Source organism: Macaca mulatta, chromosome 7, assembly GCF_049350105.2.
Source record: "Macaca mulatta isolate MMU2019108-1 chromosome 7, T2T-MMU8v2.0, whole genome shotgun sequence".
NCBI classification, from domain to species: domain Eukaryota; kingdom Metazoa; phylum Chordata; class Mammalia; order Primates; family Cercopithecidae; genus Macaca; species Macaca mulatta.
In genome coordinates this window covers 45802147-45821830 of record NC_133412.1, presented here as the reverse complement: position 1 = coordinate 45821830, position 19684 = coordinate 45802147, and the positions used below count along the sequence as shown (strand labels likewise).

At 40.4% G+C, this 19684-nt stretch overlaps 1 pseudogene; it reads right to left on the bottom strand.

The window, feature by feature from the left end:
* Window positions 1–510, bottom strand: LOC114679431 (non-histone chromosomal protein HMG-17 pseudogene; annotated as a pseudogene).
* Window positions 511–19684: the final 19174 nt, after the last annotated feature.

Here is a 19684-nt window from a genome sequence, read left to right as displayed (position 1 = left end):
ACAATGAAGTGTTCTGTGTGCTAACAACATAGCTTAAAAAAAAGGTAAAACAAAGTCTACATTTTTATAAAACTTGATAAAAAATAGCATTTCAGACTATACAGTCACCAGAAGTACACAGTTATCAAAAATGCACACGCTTCACTTGGCATCTGCAGCACCTTCAGCTTTCTGTGTCTGATCTGTTTGGGAATCTCCATTTTCTGCAGGGTTATTCCCCTCCTTGCCAGCCTCAGCTTTTCCCTTTTCCTTTTTGGGTACCTTCTCTGCCTTCTTTTCAGGGGCCTTTTTAGGTTTGGGCTCTGGCTTTCGGGGAGCAGGCTTAGCAGAAAATCTCGTGGATCCTCTCTGTGGTTCGTCCTTCATGTTGGTTCTATCTCCTTTAGCATCACCTTCAGTCTTTCTCCTGGGCACGGTGGTGGCGGCAACAGCGGCGGGAGGTAGGCGCTGGGCACGTGGGATACAGCGGCATGGGCTTTGATCTGTCCTGGGGTCGTTGTCGCCTCTTCTTCACACTGCTCAAAATATTATCATTTCAACATGTAATCAACATTAAAATTTATTAAGAGACATTTGACCTTTTTTTCATACTAAGTCTTCAAACTCCAGTGTGTATTTTATACTTACAGCACATCTTATTTCAAGTGCTCCCTTGCCACATGTGTCTAGTGCTATGGTAGCAGACAGGGCAAGTCTAGAGCGTGAAGCTGCAAGTGGGTGGCTCACACCACCATCCAACTTAAGAACTAGAACATTACCTGCTCATGCATCCACCTGTGTGCTCCCTATGCCCCTTTCCTATCATGCCCTCCCTCCTCACCAGAGAATACTGGCTTGAATTTCATGTCAACCATTTTCTTGATTTAAAAAAAAAAATGTAGTTTTATCATAGGCATAGGTATTACCAAAGGAGATACTGTATAGTTTACCTGTTTGAGATTTATAGAAGTTAGACTTTATGCTGTTTGTGTGTCACCACTGGTGGCATAATCTTGGCTGCTAAAAAAGAAGAACCTGCCGACATTTGTCACTATCACATCAATCACATCATGTCAATAAGCTATTTGGCACCAGACTTTCTGTGAGTGATTTCGATGACTGTTGCATTGCTATTTTAACATTGATTGGTACTAAATTTTAAGTATTACTTTATATATTGCAATAGTGTCATCAGACATTATTAAACAGTGGTTCTAATGCTAGTGGTGAAAAACACAGCACCAAAACATTAGACATAAAAGTGCAAGTTAGATGTGTCAATTGCCATGAGGGACTGCCCTCCTGCTCCATGTTATTAATTTAGGAATGAATGCCTTGGGAAATATTGGAACATTCTGAGAAATAAAACTCAACATTCAAACAGAGAGACTTCTAAGTTTGCAAAAATAGTTACATAACCAGGCAGAAAGAAAGGAAAAATAAAAACAAAAAACCCGGTCACGTGGCTGCAAGATCCACGCCACAGTGATGTACACCTGAGATGCTGTGGTTGTGCATTTAAACACTCTGAGAACATCAGGCCCTAGTTTATCTGTATCCCTATGGGGAAATTAGAATGCTGCTAGAATACTGCCATTAGGTACATGTCCATTTACACCAGCCTTTCCCATTCAGGACCTATTTCACTGAGGTGCTAGCCTGCCATGTAGTGGCGAATGAGGGAAACTACAGCTGTCTTAACCTATAGTATTTCACACATCAAAAGAACAAATGCAACATGAAATGAAGACTTAGAAACTCACCTTTCAGCTTAAGAATTAGAACACTGCCTATTCATGCATCCACCTGTATTCCCCTTTCCTGTCTTGCTCTACCTCCTCACCAGAGGTAATACTAGGTTGAATTTCATGGCCGGGCGCGGTGGCTCAAGCCTGTAATCCCAGCACTTTGGGAGGCCGAGACGGGCGGATCACGAAGTCAGGAGATCGAGACCATCCTGGCTAACACGGTGAAACCCCGTCTGTACTAAAAAATACAAAAAACTAGCCTGGCGAGGTGGCGGGCGTCTGTGTTCCCAGCTACTCGGGAGGCTAAGGCAGGAGAATGGCGTAAACCCGGAAGGTGGAGCTTGCAGTGAGCTGAGATCCGGCCACTGCACTCCAGCCCGGGCCACAGAGCCAGACTCCTTCTCAAAAAAAAAAAAAAAAAAAAAAAGAATTTCATATTGACTATATGCTTGATTTTAAAAAATACATAGTTTTATCATAGGCATAGATATCACTAAACAAGATATCGTTTAGTTTACTTGTTTGAGCTTTATACAAGTTTGACTTTATTTAGTTTTCCATAGTGTGCCATTTTGATACATTATATTTGACCAGGTTGATGTGTGTAGCTATAGTACATGCACTCTGTGAATATATCACTATTTTTCCATTTTCCTATCAGTAGACATTTGATAGGCTCCAATTTTTGGTAAATAGTACTGCAACAAATATTGTTATGTGTGTGCAAGGATTTCCCTGTAATATATCCAGTTCAATTGCACAAAATATTGCCAAAGTGTTTATCGAGATTGTTCCAATTTACACAATCTTGGTGGTATAAAAGAGGCTCCACTGATACATGTCTTCACCAGCACTTGACACTAAATTTGTTAATTTTTGCCAACAGAGTTGGAGTAAAATGCTATCTTCTTGTGGCATTTATTTATATTTACCTGATTGTCAATGAAGTTGAGCATCTTTTCATGTTCGTGAGTAATTTATATTTCCTTTTATGATAAAGTGCCTATTCATGTATTTTGCTCATCTTCCTACTGGTTTGTCTTTTTCTTATTTTAAAATTCACACAAGGCCAGGTGCGGTGGCTCATGCCTATAATCCCAGCACTTTGGGAGGGCAAGATGGGCAGATCACCTGAGGTTGGGAGTTTGAGACGAGCCTGACCAACATGGAGAAACCCCATCTCTACTGAAAATACAAAATTAGCCTCGCGTGGTGGCGCATGCCTGTACATCCCAGCTACTTGGGAGGCTGAGGCAGGAAGATCGCTTGAACCTGGGAGGCGGAGGTTGCGGTGAGCCGAGATCATGCCACTGCACTCTAGCCTGGGCGACAGACCAAAACTCCGTCCCAAAAAAAAAAAAAAATTCACACAGACACACACGTACACATACACACACACACACACACGCTAGATCTTACTTTTTGTCAGTTCTATATGTCACAAATACCTTCTTCCAGTTTTGTATTTTTGCAGTTAACCTTGCTGGACTTTCTTATTAATTCTAATAATTTGTCTGTACATTCTTTTGAGGTTTTCTATATACGCAATTATATTACCTACAAATAATGACAGTATGATTTTCTGTCTTACCCTTCACCTTATTGACTAGAAGGAGTGATAGCAGACATCTTTGCCTTACTCTGTTTTGTTTGTCTGTTTTGAGACAGTGTCTCACTCTGTCACCCAGGCTGGAGTGTAGTGGGGTGATCTTGGTTCACTGCAACCTCCAACCCCTGGGCTCAAGCGATTCTCCTGCCTCAGCCTCCCAAGTAGCTGGGATTACAGGTGTGCACCACCATGTCCAGCTAATTTTTGTATTTTCTGTACAGATGGGTTTTTGCCATCTTGCTTGGGCTGGTCTCAAACTCCTGAGCTCAAGCCATCTGCCTGCCTCCGCCTCCCAAAGTGCTGGGATTACAGGTGTGAGCCACTGCGCCTGAACTTATCTTTGTCTGCTCTTCATGGAACAATGTTTACAGTGATCTACCATTAAGAATGATGAAGATTATAGGCTTTTAAAAAATAACCTTTTAACAATAGGAAGTTTCATTTTATTTCTGCTTTACTAAGAGCTTTTGTCATAACTGGATGTTAACTTTTACTGAATGCCTGTACTATATCTATTGAGATAATTATATAACTTTTCTCCTTTAATCCATTTAATGTGATGGACTAAAGTTATGAATTTTATGTTAAATCATTCTTATACTCTTGGGATAAATCCAGCTTAGCCCTGATAAATTGTCTTTATTACATAATGTCGGATTCAGTTTCCTAATATTTTGTTTATAATATTTCCATCCACGTTCATGAGAGATTCTGGTCTGTTATTTCCTTTCTCATACAGTCCTTAATTAGTTTTACATCAAGTTTATACTAACCTCATACAGAGTTAAGAAGTATGCTTCTTTTGATATTCTTTGTAATAGTATAAAATGAGAATGCAAATACAGTCCCCAACTTATGATTTTTTAACTTTATGGTGGTTTGAAAGTGGTTCACATTCAATAGAAACTGTACTTCAAAATTTGAATTTTAATCTTTTTCTATCTGTAGGCTAATGTGAGTGTTTTGGGCATGTTTAAGTTAGGTTAGGATAAGCTATGATGTTTGGCATCATTTGCTCCATGAAAATCAGCTAGGAATTATGTGAAAACTATCTAGGCTTGATTTTTTTTTTTTTTTTTTTTTTTAGACGGAGTCTCTCTCTGTCGCCCAGGCTGGAGTGCAGTGGTGTGATCTCGGCTCACTGCAACCTCCGTGTCCCGGGTTCAAGAGATTCTCTTGCCTCAGCCTCCTGAGTAGCTGGGACTACAGGCATGCACCACTATGCCCAGCTCATTTTTGTATTTTTAGTAGAGATGGGGTTTTACCATGTTGGTTGGCCAGGATGGTCTTGATCTCTTGACCTCGTGATCCACCTGCCTCAGCCTCCCAAAGTGCTGGGATTACAGGCATGAACCACCGCGCCTGGCCGGCTTGATTTTTTTTTTTTTTTTTAAGTCACTGATTCAATTTATCCCATAGCTATTGGACTACTTGGGCTTTCTTTTCTTTAGTAGGAATTTAATTTTTTTATTTTTCATTGATACATAATAGATGTACATAGTTTCAGGGTACATGTGATAATTTGGTACATTTGTATAATCAAATCAGGGCCATTGGGATAGCTGTCGCCTTAAATATTTATCTTTTCTTTACGCTAGGAACATTTGAATTATTCTCTTCTAGTTATTTTGAAATGCCCAGTAGTGGCCAGGCGCAGTGGCTCAGGCCTGTAATCCCAGCACTTTGGGAGGCCGAGGTGGGTGGATCATGAGATCAGGAGTTCGAGACCAGCCTGACCAACATGGTGAAACCCCATCTCTACTAAAAATACAAAAATTAGCCAGGCCTGGTGGTGTGCCCCTGTAATCCCAGCTATTCAGGAGGCTGAGACAGGAAGGGAGGCTGAGACAGGAGAATTGTTTGAACCTGGGAGACAGAGGTTGCAGGAGCGGAGATCATACCATTGCACGCCAGCCTGGGCAATAGAGTGAGGCTCCGTCTCAAAAAAAAAAAAAAAAAAAGAAGAAATGTCCAACAGATTGTTAACTACAGTCACCTTATTGAACATCAGGTCTTCTTTCTTCTACCTAACTGTATATTTGTACCCATTAATCAACCTCTCCATCCCCTTACCCGCTCTTCCCTTACTGTCAATCTACTCTCTATGAGATTCACTTTTTTTTTTTTTTTTTTTTTTTTTTTTTTGAGACGGAGTCTCGCTCTGTCGCCCAGGCTGGAGTGCAGTGGCGCGATCTCGGCTCACTGCAAGCTCCGCCTCCCGGGTTCACTCCATTCTCCTGCCTCAGCCTCCTGAGTAGCTGGGACTACAGGCGCCCGCCACCTCGCCCGGCTAGTTTTTTGTATTTAGTTGAGACGGGGTTTCACCGTGGTCTCAATCTCCTGACCTTGTAATCCGCCCGCCTCGGCCTCCCAAAGTGCTGGGATTACAGGCGTGAGCCACCGCGCCCGGCTGAGATTCACTTTTTAGCTACCATATGTGAGTGAGAACATGAGATATATTTGTCTTTCTGTGCTTGGCTTCATTCAACATAATGACCTCCAGTTCTATCTATGTTGCTACAATGACAGAGTTTCATTCTTTTTTATGGCTGAACAGTATTCCAGTGTATGTCTATACCACATTTTCTTTATCCATACATTCAGTTGATGGGCACTTAGGTTGATAACATATTTGGTTATTATGAATAGTGCTGCAGGAAACATGGGAATGCAAATCTCTCTTCAATATATCAATTTCCTTTCTTTTGGATATATATACCCTGCGGTGGGATTGCTGGATTATATGGTAGTTCTATTTTTAGCTTCTTGAGGAACCTGTATACTGCTTTGCATAGCAGCTGTAGTAATTTACATTCCCACCAACAGTGTTTGAGAGTTCCCCTTTCTCCACATCCTTACCAGCCTCTGCTATTCCTTGTCTTTTTGATAAAAGTCATTCGAACTGGGGTAAGATAACATTTCACTGTGGCTTTGATTTGCATTTTCCTGATGATTAGTGATGTTGAGCATTTTAAAAAATACCTGTCAGCCGTTTGTATGTTTTCTTTTTACAAACGTCAATTCAGATCTTTTGCCCATTTTTTAATTGAATGTTTTTTGTTGTTGCTGTTTGTTGTTGTTTTTTTTGCTATTGAGTTGTTTGAGCTCCTTATATATTCTGGTTATTAATCCCCCTTGTCAGATGGATAGTTTGCAAATATTTTTTCCTATTCTTTGGGCTATCTCCTCTTAGTTGATTGTTTCCTTTACTGTGCAGCAGCTTTTTAGCTTGATGTAATCCCATTTGTCTATTTTTGGTTTTGTTGTCTGTACCTTTGAGGTCTTACACACAAAAAATCTTTGCCCTGACCAATGTCCTGGAGCATTTCCCCAAGGTTTTCTTCTAGTAGTTTCATAGTTTTAGGTCTTAGATTTAAGTCTTTGATTTATTTTAATTTGATTTGATTTTTGTATATGGTGAGAGATAGGAGTATAGTTCATTCTTCTGCATATGGTTATTTCATTTTCACAACACCATTTATTGAAAAGACTCTCCTTTCCCCATTATATATTCTTGGCACATTTGTTGAAAATGAATTGGCTGTAAATGCATTTATTTATATCTGGATTCTCTATTCTGTTCCATTAGTCTATGTGTCTGTTTTTATGTCAGTAACATGCTAGTTTGGTTCCTATGGCTTTGTAGTATATTTTGAAGTCTGTGTGATGCTTCCAGATTTGTTCTTTTTTTTTTTTTTTTTTTTGATACTGAGTTTCACTCTTAGTTCCCAGGCTGGAGTGCAGTGGCACGATCTCAACTCACTGCAACCTCCACCTCCCAGGTTCAAGCTATTCTCCTGCCTCAGCCTCCCAAGTAGCTAGGATTACAGGCATGTGCCACCACACCGAGCTAATTTTGCACTTTTAGTAGAGATGCGGTTTTGCCATGTTGGCCAGGCTGGTTTTGAACTCCTGACCTCAGGTGACCCACCCGCCTTGGCCTTGGATTACAGGCATGAGCCACTATGCCTGACCCAGGTTTGTTCATTTTGCTTAGGCTTGCTTTCACTATTCTGGTTCTTTTGTGGTTCCATATGAATTTTAGGATTGTTTTTTCTACTTCTGTTGAGAACATCATTGGTATTTTGATAGCAATTGCATTAAATCTGTAATCTGCTTTGGGTGGAATTATCACTTTAACAACTAACTATTCCAGTCCATGAACATGGAATAGCTTTCCATTTTGCTGTGTCCTCTTCAATTTATTTCTTCGGTGCTTTGTAGTTTTCCTTGAAGAGATATTTCGCCTCTTTGGTTAAATTTATTCCTAGGTTTTTTTTTGTTGTTGTTGTTTGTTTTTGCAGCTATTATAAATGGGATTGCCTTCTTGATTTCTTCCTCTGCTAGTTCATTATTGTATAGAAATGCTACAGATTTTTAGGCCAGGCACAGCAGCTCATGCCTGTAATCATGCCCATGTAAAAAGTAATTAAAATTAATTTTTAATTTTAATTTAAAAATTAAAAAATTTTTAATTTTATTTATTTGGGACTTCTCTCCTTTTTTTTTTAGCCTAGTTAATGGTCTGTTAATTTTATTTTTTCAAAAAACCAATTTTCATTTCATTGATCTTCTCTATATTTTAGTCTAATTTCATTTATTTCTGTTCTGATATTTATTATTTCTTTCATTCTAATAATTTCCTTCTAATATGTTTGGTCTGTTCTTGTTTTTCTAGTTCCTTGAGGTGCATTGTCAGGTTGTCATTTGAAGTCTTTTCACTTTTTTGATGTAGGCATTTATTGCCGTGAAATTCCCTCTTAGTACTGCTTTTACCATATCCCATATATTGTGTTATGTTTATTTCCATTTTGATTTGTTTGAAAAATTTAAAAAATTTTCTTCTTAATTTCTTCAATGACCCATTGGCTGTTCAGGAGCATGTTGTTTAATTTCTGTGTGTTTATGTAGTTTCTGAGATCCCTGTTGTTACTGATTTCCAGTTTTATTCCATTGTGGTCAGAAAAGATATTTGATATAATTCCTACTTTATTGAATTTGTTCAGACTTGTTTTGTAGCCTAAGACATAGTCTATTTTGGAGAATGTTACATGTGTTTCTGAAAACAATGTGTATTCTACAGCAGTTGGGTGAAATGTTCTGTAAATGTCAGTTAGGCCTATTTGGTCTAGTGTGTAGTTTAACTCTGATGCTTCTTTGTTGATTTGCTGTCTAGATGATCTGTTTATTACTGATAAGTGGGGTGTTGAAGCCCCTACTGTATTGTATTACAGTCTATCTCTGCCTTTAGGTTTATTCATATTTACTTAACATACTTGGGTGCTCCAGTGTTGAGTGCATAGATACTTATAATTGTTATATCCTCTTGCTAAATTGACCCCTTTATCATTATATATTAATCTTCTTTGTCACTTTTTACAGTCTTTGACTTGTAGTCTATTTTATGTGATATAAGTGTAGCCACTCCTGTTCTTTTTTGGTTTCCACTTGCATAGAATATCTTTTTCCATCTCTTCACTTTCAGTCTATGTCTCTATTGCTAAGTTGGGTTTCTTATTCTTGATTGTGTTCATGTGATAATAACATATTAGTTAATATCACCCAGCATATAGTTGGGCCTTGTTTATCCGTTCAGCCACTGTCTGTCTCTTAATTACAGAATTGACTGAATTCTCCAATTAAACCTAATAATAACATTGAATAACCCATGTACATTCAGTATATTATTTATAAGTAAGGACTTACTACTGCCATTTTGTTGCTTGATTTCTGTTTGTTCTGTTTTTTATTTTGTTTTGTTTTGTTTGAGATAGGGTCTCACTGTGTCACCCAGGCTGGATTACACTGGTGCAATCATGGCTCACTGTAGCCTCAACTTTCCTCGACTCAGGTGATTCTCCCACCTCAACCTCCCAAGTAGCTGGGACTACAGGAATGTGCCACCACACCTAACTAATTTTGTACTTTTTTTGTAGAGATGAGGTTTCACCATGTTGCCCAGGCTTGTCTCAAGCTCCTGGGTTCAAGCAACCTGCCAGCTTCAGCTTCCCAAAATGCTGGGATGACAGTCATGAATGGCCACCACGAATGGCCACCTTTTATTTTCATTGTATCTGTTATAGGTTTTGCATTATGGTTACCATGGTGCTTACAAAAAAACTGATAACTTATTTTAGAGATGATAACTTATCTTAGATCACAAAAAAGAGCAGAAATAAAGGAAAACCAAAAACAAAACAAAATAAAACCTTTGCACTTTAACTCCATCTCCCCACATTTTGACTATTTGTTATCTGAATTCACATATTTTTATATTGCCTATCTCCCTCTCTCTCTCTTTTTTTTGTTTTTTGTTTTATTTTGTTTTGTCAGAGTCTTGCTCTGTCACTCAGGCTGGAGTGCAATGGTGCAATAGCTCACTGCAACCTCCACCTCTCGGGTTCAAATGATTCTCCTGCCTCAGCCTCCCAAGTAGCTAGGATTACAGGCATGCACCACCACACCTGGCTAATTTTTGTATTTTTAGTAGAGACTGAGTTTCACCATGTTGGTCAGGCTGGTCTCGAACTCCTGACCTCAAGTGATCCACCCACCTTGGCCTCTGAAAGTGCTGGGACTACAGGTGTGAGCCACCGTGCCTGGCCGCTATTGCTTATTTCTTTTCTTTTTTTTTTTTTTTTTTATTTGAGACGGAGTCTCGCTGTGTCGCCCAGGCTGGAGTGCAGTGGCCAGATCTCAGCTCACTGCAAGCTCCGCCTCCCGGGTTTACGCCATTCTCCTGCCTCAGCCTCCCGAGTAGCTGGGACTACAGGCGCCCGCCACCTCTCCCGGCTAGATTTTTGTATTTTTTAGTAGAGACGAGGTTTCACCGTGTTAGCCAGCATGGTCTCGATCTCCTGACCTCGTGATCCGCCCGCCTCGGCCTCCCAAAGTGCTGGGATTACAGGCTTGAGCCACCGCGCCCGGCCATATTGCTTATTTCTTAACAGGTTGCTGTAGCTACTATTGTTCTTGATAGTTTAGGCTTTGTATTAGAGTTATGAGTGAATTTTACATCTTAATTACAGTATCGGAGTATTCTGGGGTTGTCTTTGTACTTAATTTTACCAGTAGGTTTTGTGCTTTCAATGTTTTCTTTTGGCACATCATTGTTTTTTTCTTTCAGATTGAAGGACTCCATTTAGTATTTCTTTTAAGATGGGTCTGGGGATGGTGAATTCTCTTAGTTTTTGTTTGTCAGAGAAAGACTATCTTTCCTTCATACTTAAAGGATGGCTTTGTTGGATACAGTATTCTTGGATAGCAGGTTTTTTTTTTTCTTTCAGCACTTTGAAAATGCTGTCCCATTCCTTCCTGGCTTTATGGTTTCTGTTGAAGTCTTGTTGCCAGATGAATTGGAATCCCTTTATATGTTATTTGCTTATTTTCTCTTGCTGCTTTTAGGATCCCTTCTGTGTCCTTGACTTTTGAGAGTTTGATTATTATATGCCTTAGGGTAGTCTCATCTGGGAGAAATCTGCTTGGTGTTCTCTGATCTTTCTGTCCTTGGATATTTATAACTTTCTTGAGCTTTGGAAAGTTTTCTGTTGTTATTATTATTATTATTTTGCATTAGTGCATCTTTAATGTTAAAGCTAGTGGCCCGATTTCAGCTCACTGCAAGCTCTGCCTCCCGGGTTCACACCATTCTCCTGCCTCAGCCTCCTGAGTAGCTGGGACTACAGGCGCCCACCACCACTCCCGGCTAATTTTTTTGTATTTTTAGTGGACACAGGGTTTCACATCTTAGCCAGGATGGTCTCAATCTCCTGATCTCATGATATGCCTGCCTCAGTCTCCCAAAGCGCCGGGATTACAGGCATGAGCCACCGTGTCCACCAAAGCTAGTTTTTAAAATAAAATGTTGTCTCTGTCCAGTCTTAACTAGTTTGACCATAAGGTAAGATTTTCTTTCCTTTTTTTTTTGAGACAGAGTCTGTCTCTGTTGCCCAGGCTGGAGCACAGTGGCATGATCTCAGTTCACTGCAAGCTCCACCTCCCAGGTTCACGCCATCCTCCTGCCCCAGCCTCCCGAGTAGCTAGGACTACAGGCACCAGCCACCATACCCAGCTTTTTTTTTGTATTTTTAGTAGAGAGGGGGTTTCACCATGTTAGCCAGGATGGTCTCCATCTCCTGACCTCGTGATCCGCCTGCCTCAGCCTCCCAAAGTGCTGGGAATACAGGCATGAGCCACCACACCTGGCCAAGGAAGATTTTCATAAACTTTTTAGAATCCTTTACAATTTTCCATCAAACAGCAGATTAATTTTCTAAGAAAACCCTGTAATTCAGAAAAGTAGGCCCAGATTCTGGCCCCACATCAGTATGATTTAATGTTTTAACCTAAGGAAAAAAGTTAAATAATTCCTTTTAATCTTAGCCAATTTGTTTATACTCACAGAATTTTTACAAGGTCAACCCTTTACAAACCCTTTTCACTTTGCTTAAACCTTCAGTTTTGTTCCATTACTCTTTTAGGTTAAGACAATCTTTAAAATCATCTGAATGGACAAAATTACATTCCCTTTAACAAAAGCCAAATTCCTGTGGCTTTTTATAATCTTTTACCAAAAGCATATTCCCCACACACCTTGTATGTAAAACTGTTTCTCCAGTGGTCTCAACTACATGTTACCATGTTAAATCTTAGCAACTTTTATTTTTAGTGAAAAACCTGATAAGTAACTGATTTTAATTATGTACTGGGGTGGAGCCTAGGACATCAGCCAGAAATGAAGATAAGGTCTGACTCTTAGTATAGCTGACGGGCCTGGCTCTCCATATGTCCCTAGGCCTTATCTGTCATCTAATGCTCCGAAGTAGGTAAATCAAACAGTTTTCAAAAGTCAGAGAAACAGTTTGACCTTAAAGCATTTAGCAAGTCTGATATCTGACCTGAAGTGAGATAAATGTCTACATTTTCAAGACATTTTATTTTACCAATAATCTTTAAAACTGTCTTTATTTCCAAAAGATTACTAAAGTCACGTGAGCAAAAAGGCATTAAAGTTTCTATTTTTCTGGCAAAATATTTGATTTAAGTGCTTATTTTTCCTTTTTTTTTTTTTTTTTTTTTTTTGAGACGGAGTCTCGCTCTGTCGCCCAGGCTGGAGTGCAGTGGCGCGATCTCGGCTCACTGCAAGCTCCGCCTCCCGGGTTCACGCCATTCTCCTGCCTCAGCCTCCCGAGTAGCTGGGACTACAGGCACCCACAACCGCGCCCGGCTAATTTTTTGTATTTTTAGTAGAGACGGGGTTTCACCGTGGTCTCGATCTCCTGACCTTGTGATCCGCCCGCCTCGGCCTCCCAAAGTGCTGGGATTACAGGCGTGAGCCACCGCACCCGGCTTTTTTTCTTTTTTTAGATGGAGTCTGCTCTGTTGCCTAGGCTGGAGTGCAGTGGCATGATCTTGGCTCACTGCAATCTCTGCCTCCTGGGTTCAAGCGATTCTCCTGTCTCAGCCTCCTGAGTAGCTGGGATTACAGGTGTGTGCCACCATGCCTGGCTAATTTTTGTATTTTTAGCAGAGATGGGGTTTCACCATGTTGGCCAGGCTGGTCTCAAACTCCTGACATCAGGTGATTCACCCACCTCGGCCTCCCAAAGTGCTGAGATTATAGGTGCGAGCCACCATGCCCAGTCTAAGCACTTATTTTTCTAAGCAAATTAATCAGAGCTCTTTTACATGTAAACAAACAATACATATAAATACAAAGACAGATAGAAGATTCAGCACTTGTAAAATTTTTCATTTGCCATTTTCTTAACTGGATGACTGGCTTCAGGGTGGAGCCCTTGGAGGAACAGGGCCGGGAAAGCATGCGTTTCTAAGCTGGCCAAATAAGCAGCAAATAAGCAGCTGAAGGCAAAGACAGATCCCCAAAATTAATGGTGCCATTTTATACTGGATCCTGGATCCCCAAGAGGAGGGAAATACTGTGGGAGAAGACCGTGCAGTGCTTCTACCCTGCATTCCATTCAAGGCAGCCAGAGCCAATCAGCCCATTTTGTAATTGGCCCATCTCTCAGGGGAGTCTCATCTCCCAGTCGGGGCAGGGAAGTCTCCTTATCTTCCAGGTGGCCAAGAGCAAGCGTCTCTGATCCAAGTGTGCAGAGTCAAGTATCCTCCATAACTACTATTAGCCATCCCCTAAAGTATATTTCCTACCTAGTTATCATAATAAGAAGTAATTTCTGATACCCCAAAAACTCAAAACCATCGGATAACACAATGCAAAACAGAACAGAGCCTTTGATTTTGAGCGGGATCTATCTGCTTTTAATTCCTGGGGTTTCATGAGGAAAACAGAAGTTTTTTCCCAAAACGGGGTCTGTGGTGCCTCCTCTGTTTTTCCCAAGGAGTCCCAGGCTACCAGAAGTTATCTTAGGGCCCCTCATATGTGCATTTAGAGTGGCAAGACAAAAAAAAAAAAAAAAGGAGAAAAATAATTCAGTCGACTGAGAAGAAAAAAAATCTTTTTCCAGAAAAACAAGTTCCAAGAACAGAAAAACATAAAAGCCTTTAAATATATCCATAGCTTGTTTATCCACTTTAAATTATGCTGACTTTTAACCATAGTGCTCTTTAAAAAAGAAATCCTTTCAAATCTCTTACTACTTGACTTTAGCTACGCCAGGTGGCCAGTATTTCTAGCTTCTGAACTTTACCAAAGGTAACCTCCTAGGTGCCTCAAAGACATGGTAAGCAGTTTCTTTTTTTTTAATAAGATTTAGAATCTCCACAAGGTAGTTCAGAGAAAGGAAAATTCAAGAGAGGAAATCAGAAGCTAACTATGGGGGAGAAAAACTCAATAAATGGCAAAGTTACACAAACAACAAACCAGAAAGGAATCACTCCAGAAGCCAACAACTGAACCCAGACCACGGCTGTCAGAAGACAAAGCCTTAGCCCCTGAGTATTCAGCATTGAGCAGTTTCTATTGCTCTCCCCAGAAGCAGCCTAGAGAAGCCAATTTCAAGCTTGCAAGGCTTTTAACTGCTCAAAAAATTTTTTAGGACTAACTACAACATGAACCCCAAAATTCCTGTCCTCTGGATGGTGAACACCCAGAGAAAGTATCCCCACATGGTCACAAGGTTAAGCTCTTAAGGACACAAAACAAGACAGGAATTTCTTCCAGTATTGGTTTCAGGGAGCCATCGCAAGGTTTGTAACTGAGCAGCCTGCCAAGCTGGCTTGAAAAGTGAGCTTATAGGGGTCCTAAACCCACATTCTATCCTGTGATACCCCTCCCTCCATTACAGAACACAGAAAGACAAATTCTTTGCACAAAGTACAGCAGATTTGCTACAGCCTAAGATTAGTCTTACAAACCCTTTTTTCTATTAATCAAACCCTTGCAGAGGAGACCAATAGTTTACTGTTTACCCAGACAGAGAAAGAGAAAGAGAGACCAGAAACTTGGCCGGTAAGAATTTCTTACCCTTTTTGCTGTCATATCAGGTTTCTGGGTTCCCTTTTTCTGCAGCTTCCAGAACGGAGTGGCTTCTGATGACCCTGCTCACTTCTGCTATAGCTGTGGGGTTCAAGCCACTTTACAAGAGAAAAATCACTCTTTGCTGTTTTATGGAACCATAGGCAACATTCTTAATTTGCAAGATGCTGCCCAACGGGCTGCATGGGGAACCAAATTTACATTTTCCATCCCAGCAAAATACACATAACAAAACAGACATTAGTCGCCTCATTCAGCACCCAGTATCAGCCCGGGAAAGCTCAATCTTTTTCCTGTTGTTCCCTGTTTCTGATCCACTCCAGATGGGGAAGGACGACCTCCAAATGGTAATTCACAGTGGGGTCTCTGGGCAAGGCAAAGAGCAGACAGTCACCCTAAGAAACATGTCCGTTGAGCCTTCTTTAGGGCACATCAAATATGACTAGACAAATAAGGAGGGTTCTGAGCTGGACCTGCTGGACTTCCATCAGCAACCCCTCTGAGATCCCTTCCACATATACAAACATACACAAAGATGAGACAGACAGAAGGTCTTCCAAATTAGATCCCTAATCAAGAACTCCAAGAGTATCCCTTCCAGACTATCCTCCTATTCTCCGTCTGAGAAACTGCCTCGAAATCTTCCTGACTGAGGAGAAGTCTCCCAAACCAGGATTCTTCCTACTAGTTAGAAAGAGCCAACTGAGAGCCCCCAGGAGCCAAACAGACACCCCACAATGAGGCTACAGACACAAGACACCCCATGGTAGAGCTACAAACAGACACCCCGAATAGGGCAACAGACACCCACCATAGGGGTACAGACCCAGTCAGGAAAAGAAAGGAGGCCTTGGCAGCACCTAGGATACTCACCAAGCCAGACACTCTGCAATGGGGCTACAGACAGACACCCCAGCATGGGGATACACAGACACCCTGTGATAGGGCTACAATTAAGGGATGTCTCCCCATGACTACTTCTCCATTGCAATTAAATCCATGCGCACTGGGTCAGCAGCACCCCGCCAGTAGAGAGAGTACCAGAGTCAGCCCCCAGTCCAAGATAACTTAGGTGGCCGCTTGGGCTGGCTTCTGGATCCATCGCTGGAGGGGGGCCACTGAACCACAGGCAGGTAGCCATAAGGGCAATTCCTGTAAGGGCCACCAAATTTGTAAACACCCAAGGGGTTCACCTTGCCTGCTGCCTAGACAGAGCTGATTCATCAAGACAAGGAAATCGCAATCGAGAAAAGGTAATTCATGCAGAGCTGGCTGTGCAGGAGACTGGAGTTTTATTATTACTCAAATCAGCCTCATTATTTATTTAAGTAAGCTTTGTACCCCTTGTTCTTGCTCAGCTCCCTCTTCAACACCAATAATTATTAGATTTGATCTTTTGAGGCAATTTCTTATATCTTATAGGCAATCTTCATTCCTTTGTATTCTTTTTTTCTTTTTTCTCCTCTATGTAATTTCAAATAGCCTATCTTTGAGCTTATGGATTCTTTCCTCTGCTTGATCCATTCTGCTGTTGAGAGTCTCTAGTGAATTTTTTGATTTAGCAGATGTATTTCTCAGTTCCAAGATTTGTTTTTCTTTAAATTTCAGTGTCTTTGCTAAATTTAATAAATTCTGAATTGATTTTCTGTATTATCTGGTAGATCACTGAGTTTCCTTAAAACTGCTATTTTGAATTTTTGGTCAGAGAGCTCACATATTGGCATCTTCTTAGGGTCATCAGTGGTTCCATGCTTTGTCTGTTTGGGGTGGTCATGGTTTCCTGTTTCCTATTGTTTCTTGTGGATATACATCTACATCTTTGCATTGAAAGATTAGTTATTTATTCAAGTCTTCTCTGTGTGGCCTGTTTTGCTTTTTATTGGGTATGTTTGCTCATAGAATCTTTGTAATATACTGCTGAATTTTTTGTTTGTTTGTTTGTTTGTTTGTTTTCCACTAGGTCGCTGCCTCCTTTTTGGCACTAGATGATTCCTAAAGCCCAGGTTTGCCTTGGCTCTAATGAACAATTGGAACACTGAAGTTCCAAATGCGGGAGGTCCCAGAGCAGATATCCTGCCAGTATGGATAGGCTGGCTAGGGATTCATGCCCAGGCGACCTGTGGGATGCAACTGCTACAGTGTGGTGCTGCTAAACAGCCACTCTGATTTGGTGTCTTCTTTGGTTGAGTTACAGAACAGTGTTTTCCAGGGCTAGGGATAGTATCCTCACCTCCCTCCTTGGTCTCTCAGTGTCCTCAGAAATATTGCTTCCTTCAGGCAATCATGATGCTTCCCATGGGTTGAGGCAGAGGGAAGGTCTCCTGCCAGGAAACCCACAATGGTGGGAAAGCTAGTCGTCCACCTCAATCTCACTTTTTCCAGTGCAGAAATCACGAGTCAGGGGAAATTGCCCATGCATTTGGTGCTGGGCAGATTATAGGGAGGGGAGTTGTGGATGTAGAAATCCATTTATCTTACTGACTGCTCAGAGCTTTTTCACTTCTCTGTGACTCCAGGAACTGCCTCATCCTCATATTTGGGTTCTGGAAAATTGCTGGAATAGTGCTGATCATCTCAGCACTGGGTATGTGTTTCTGGTTTTCTGTGGGAAGGAATGCAGCCAAGTTGCTTCTTCACCACCAGTTTGGGACTGGAAGTCTCCAGGCTTTCTTGATGCAGCTTTGGTAAGTTACATGTTTTTAGAAATGTTTCCCTTTCTAATAAATTTTCAAATTTACTAGGGTAATGTTATTTATGGCATGTTTCTCTTTTTCATCTCTTCCATATTTGCAGCTTTCTTCTGTTCTTCATTCATATTCTTGCTTATTTGTGAATGCTACTGTCTTTTTTTTTTTTTTTTTTTTTTTTGAGATGGAGTCTCCCTCTGTCGCCCAGGCTGGAGTGCAGTGGTGTGATCTCAGCTCACTGCATCCTCCGCCTCGCGGGTTCAAGCGATTCTCCTGCCTCAGCCTCCCAAGTAGCTGGGATTACATGCACCCACTGGCACGCCCAGCTAATTTTTGTATTTTTAGTAGAGACAGGGTTTCACCATGTTGGCCAGCCTGGTCTCAAACTCCCAACCTCAAGTGATCTGCCCATCTCGGCCTCCCAAAGTGGTGGAATTATAGGCGTGAGCCACCACGCCCAGCCCTGTCCCCCTTTTTTAAAGGAATCTTGCCCAACATTTATCTATTTTATCTGGCCCTTCCCTGGCTTGTTTTTTATTTTATTTTTTATTTATATATTTATTTATTTAGACAGAATCTCACTCTGTTGCCCAGGCTGGAGTGCAGTGGCATGATCTCGGCTTACTGCAACCTCCTCCTCCTGGGTTCAAGCGATCCTTCTGCCTCAGCTTCCCAAATAGCTGGGATTACAAGCATGTGCCACCATGCCCAGATAATTTTTTTGTATTTTTAGTAGAGACAGGGTTTCACCATGTTGGCCAGGCTGGTCTTGAACTCCTGACCTCAAGTAATCCACCTGTCTCTGCCTCCCAAAGTGCTGGGACTACAGGCGTGAGCCACCACACCCCGTCTGGCCTTGGTTTGTTGATCATTGCTATTGTATGTTGGTTTTCTGCTTCATTAATTTTTACCTTTATATTTATTATCTCTTTCCTTATGCTCTCTTTGAGTTTATTCTGTTGGGAGTTTTTTTCTTCTTACAGTGAAGCCTAGCTTATTAATTTTCAGTCTTTTTTCTTTTCTAATGAAAGCAGCTAAAGCTATAAATTTCCCTGAAATTACTATTTTTCCTGCATCCATAAGTCCTGATATGTATAATTTTTATCATTGTTTCTGTACAACTTTTTATTTCTTTTATGATTTCTTACTTGACTTACAAGTTATTTAGAAGTGTACTTTCTAATTTCCAAAACCTAGGGGATGTGTCACTTACCTTTCTTTTATGCACTTCTAATTTGATTGCTTAAGTTAAATCTATGCTTGCAGGTCATAAAATGTAGTTTATGTACATCAGATTCTTGAAATTTGTTGAGGCTGGTTTATGGCCTTTTATACAGTCAATTTTTTAAATATCCCAAGTGCACTTGAAAAGAATGTCTGTTCCTTGATTGTTGAATGCAGGGTATTTTATATCACTAAATTCACTAAATTAAGCTAGTGAATTGTGTTATTCAAATCTTTCTTGACTCGTCAATAATTGGGAGCATTGTGTTGAAATAACCCACTATGCCTGTGGATCAGTCAATTTCCTTCCATAATTCTATAAATTTTTATTTTATATATTTGGATGCTATTTTAGTAGGTACTTTAGAACTATTTAGAACACAACTTTAGAACTATTACATCTCCCTGATAAATAAAACCTTTTATCATTATATAAAGTCCTTATTTATCTCTTACAGTCTATTTTGTCTAATGATAATATAGTTACACCAACTTTCTTTTAACTATTAGGTTGGCGCAAAAGTCATGACAAAAACCACAATTCCTTTTTCACCAACTTAATAGTATTGCCTGCTATATCTTTTTTTCATCATTTTACTTTCATCTTTCCTGTGTCCTTTTATTTTAGGTGTGTCTTATATATTTTTTAATTTAGGTCTAAGAATGTGTCTTTTCGTTTATTGTTTAGTCCATTTATACTTATTGTGATTACTGATATATTTAGATTTTCACCCTACTAATTTTTGGCTTTCCATTTGTTTTCCTTTTTTAAACTTATTTTTTTCCTTTTTCTTCTGCATTTGATTTTTGTTTTTTTATTCTATTTTACTTTTTACTGGTATGGAAGTTACACATTTTCTGTTTGTAGTGATTACCCTTGAAATTGTACCATGCACATTTAACAACGTCTAAAGTGAACAAATACCTGAACCTTCTCTTAGAAGAATACAAAGAACTTAGAACAGTCTAACTCTCCCCA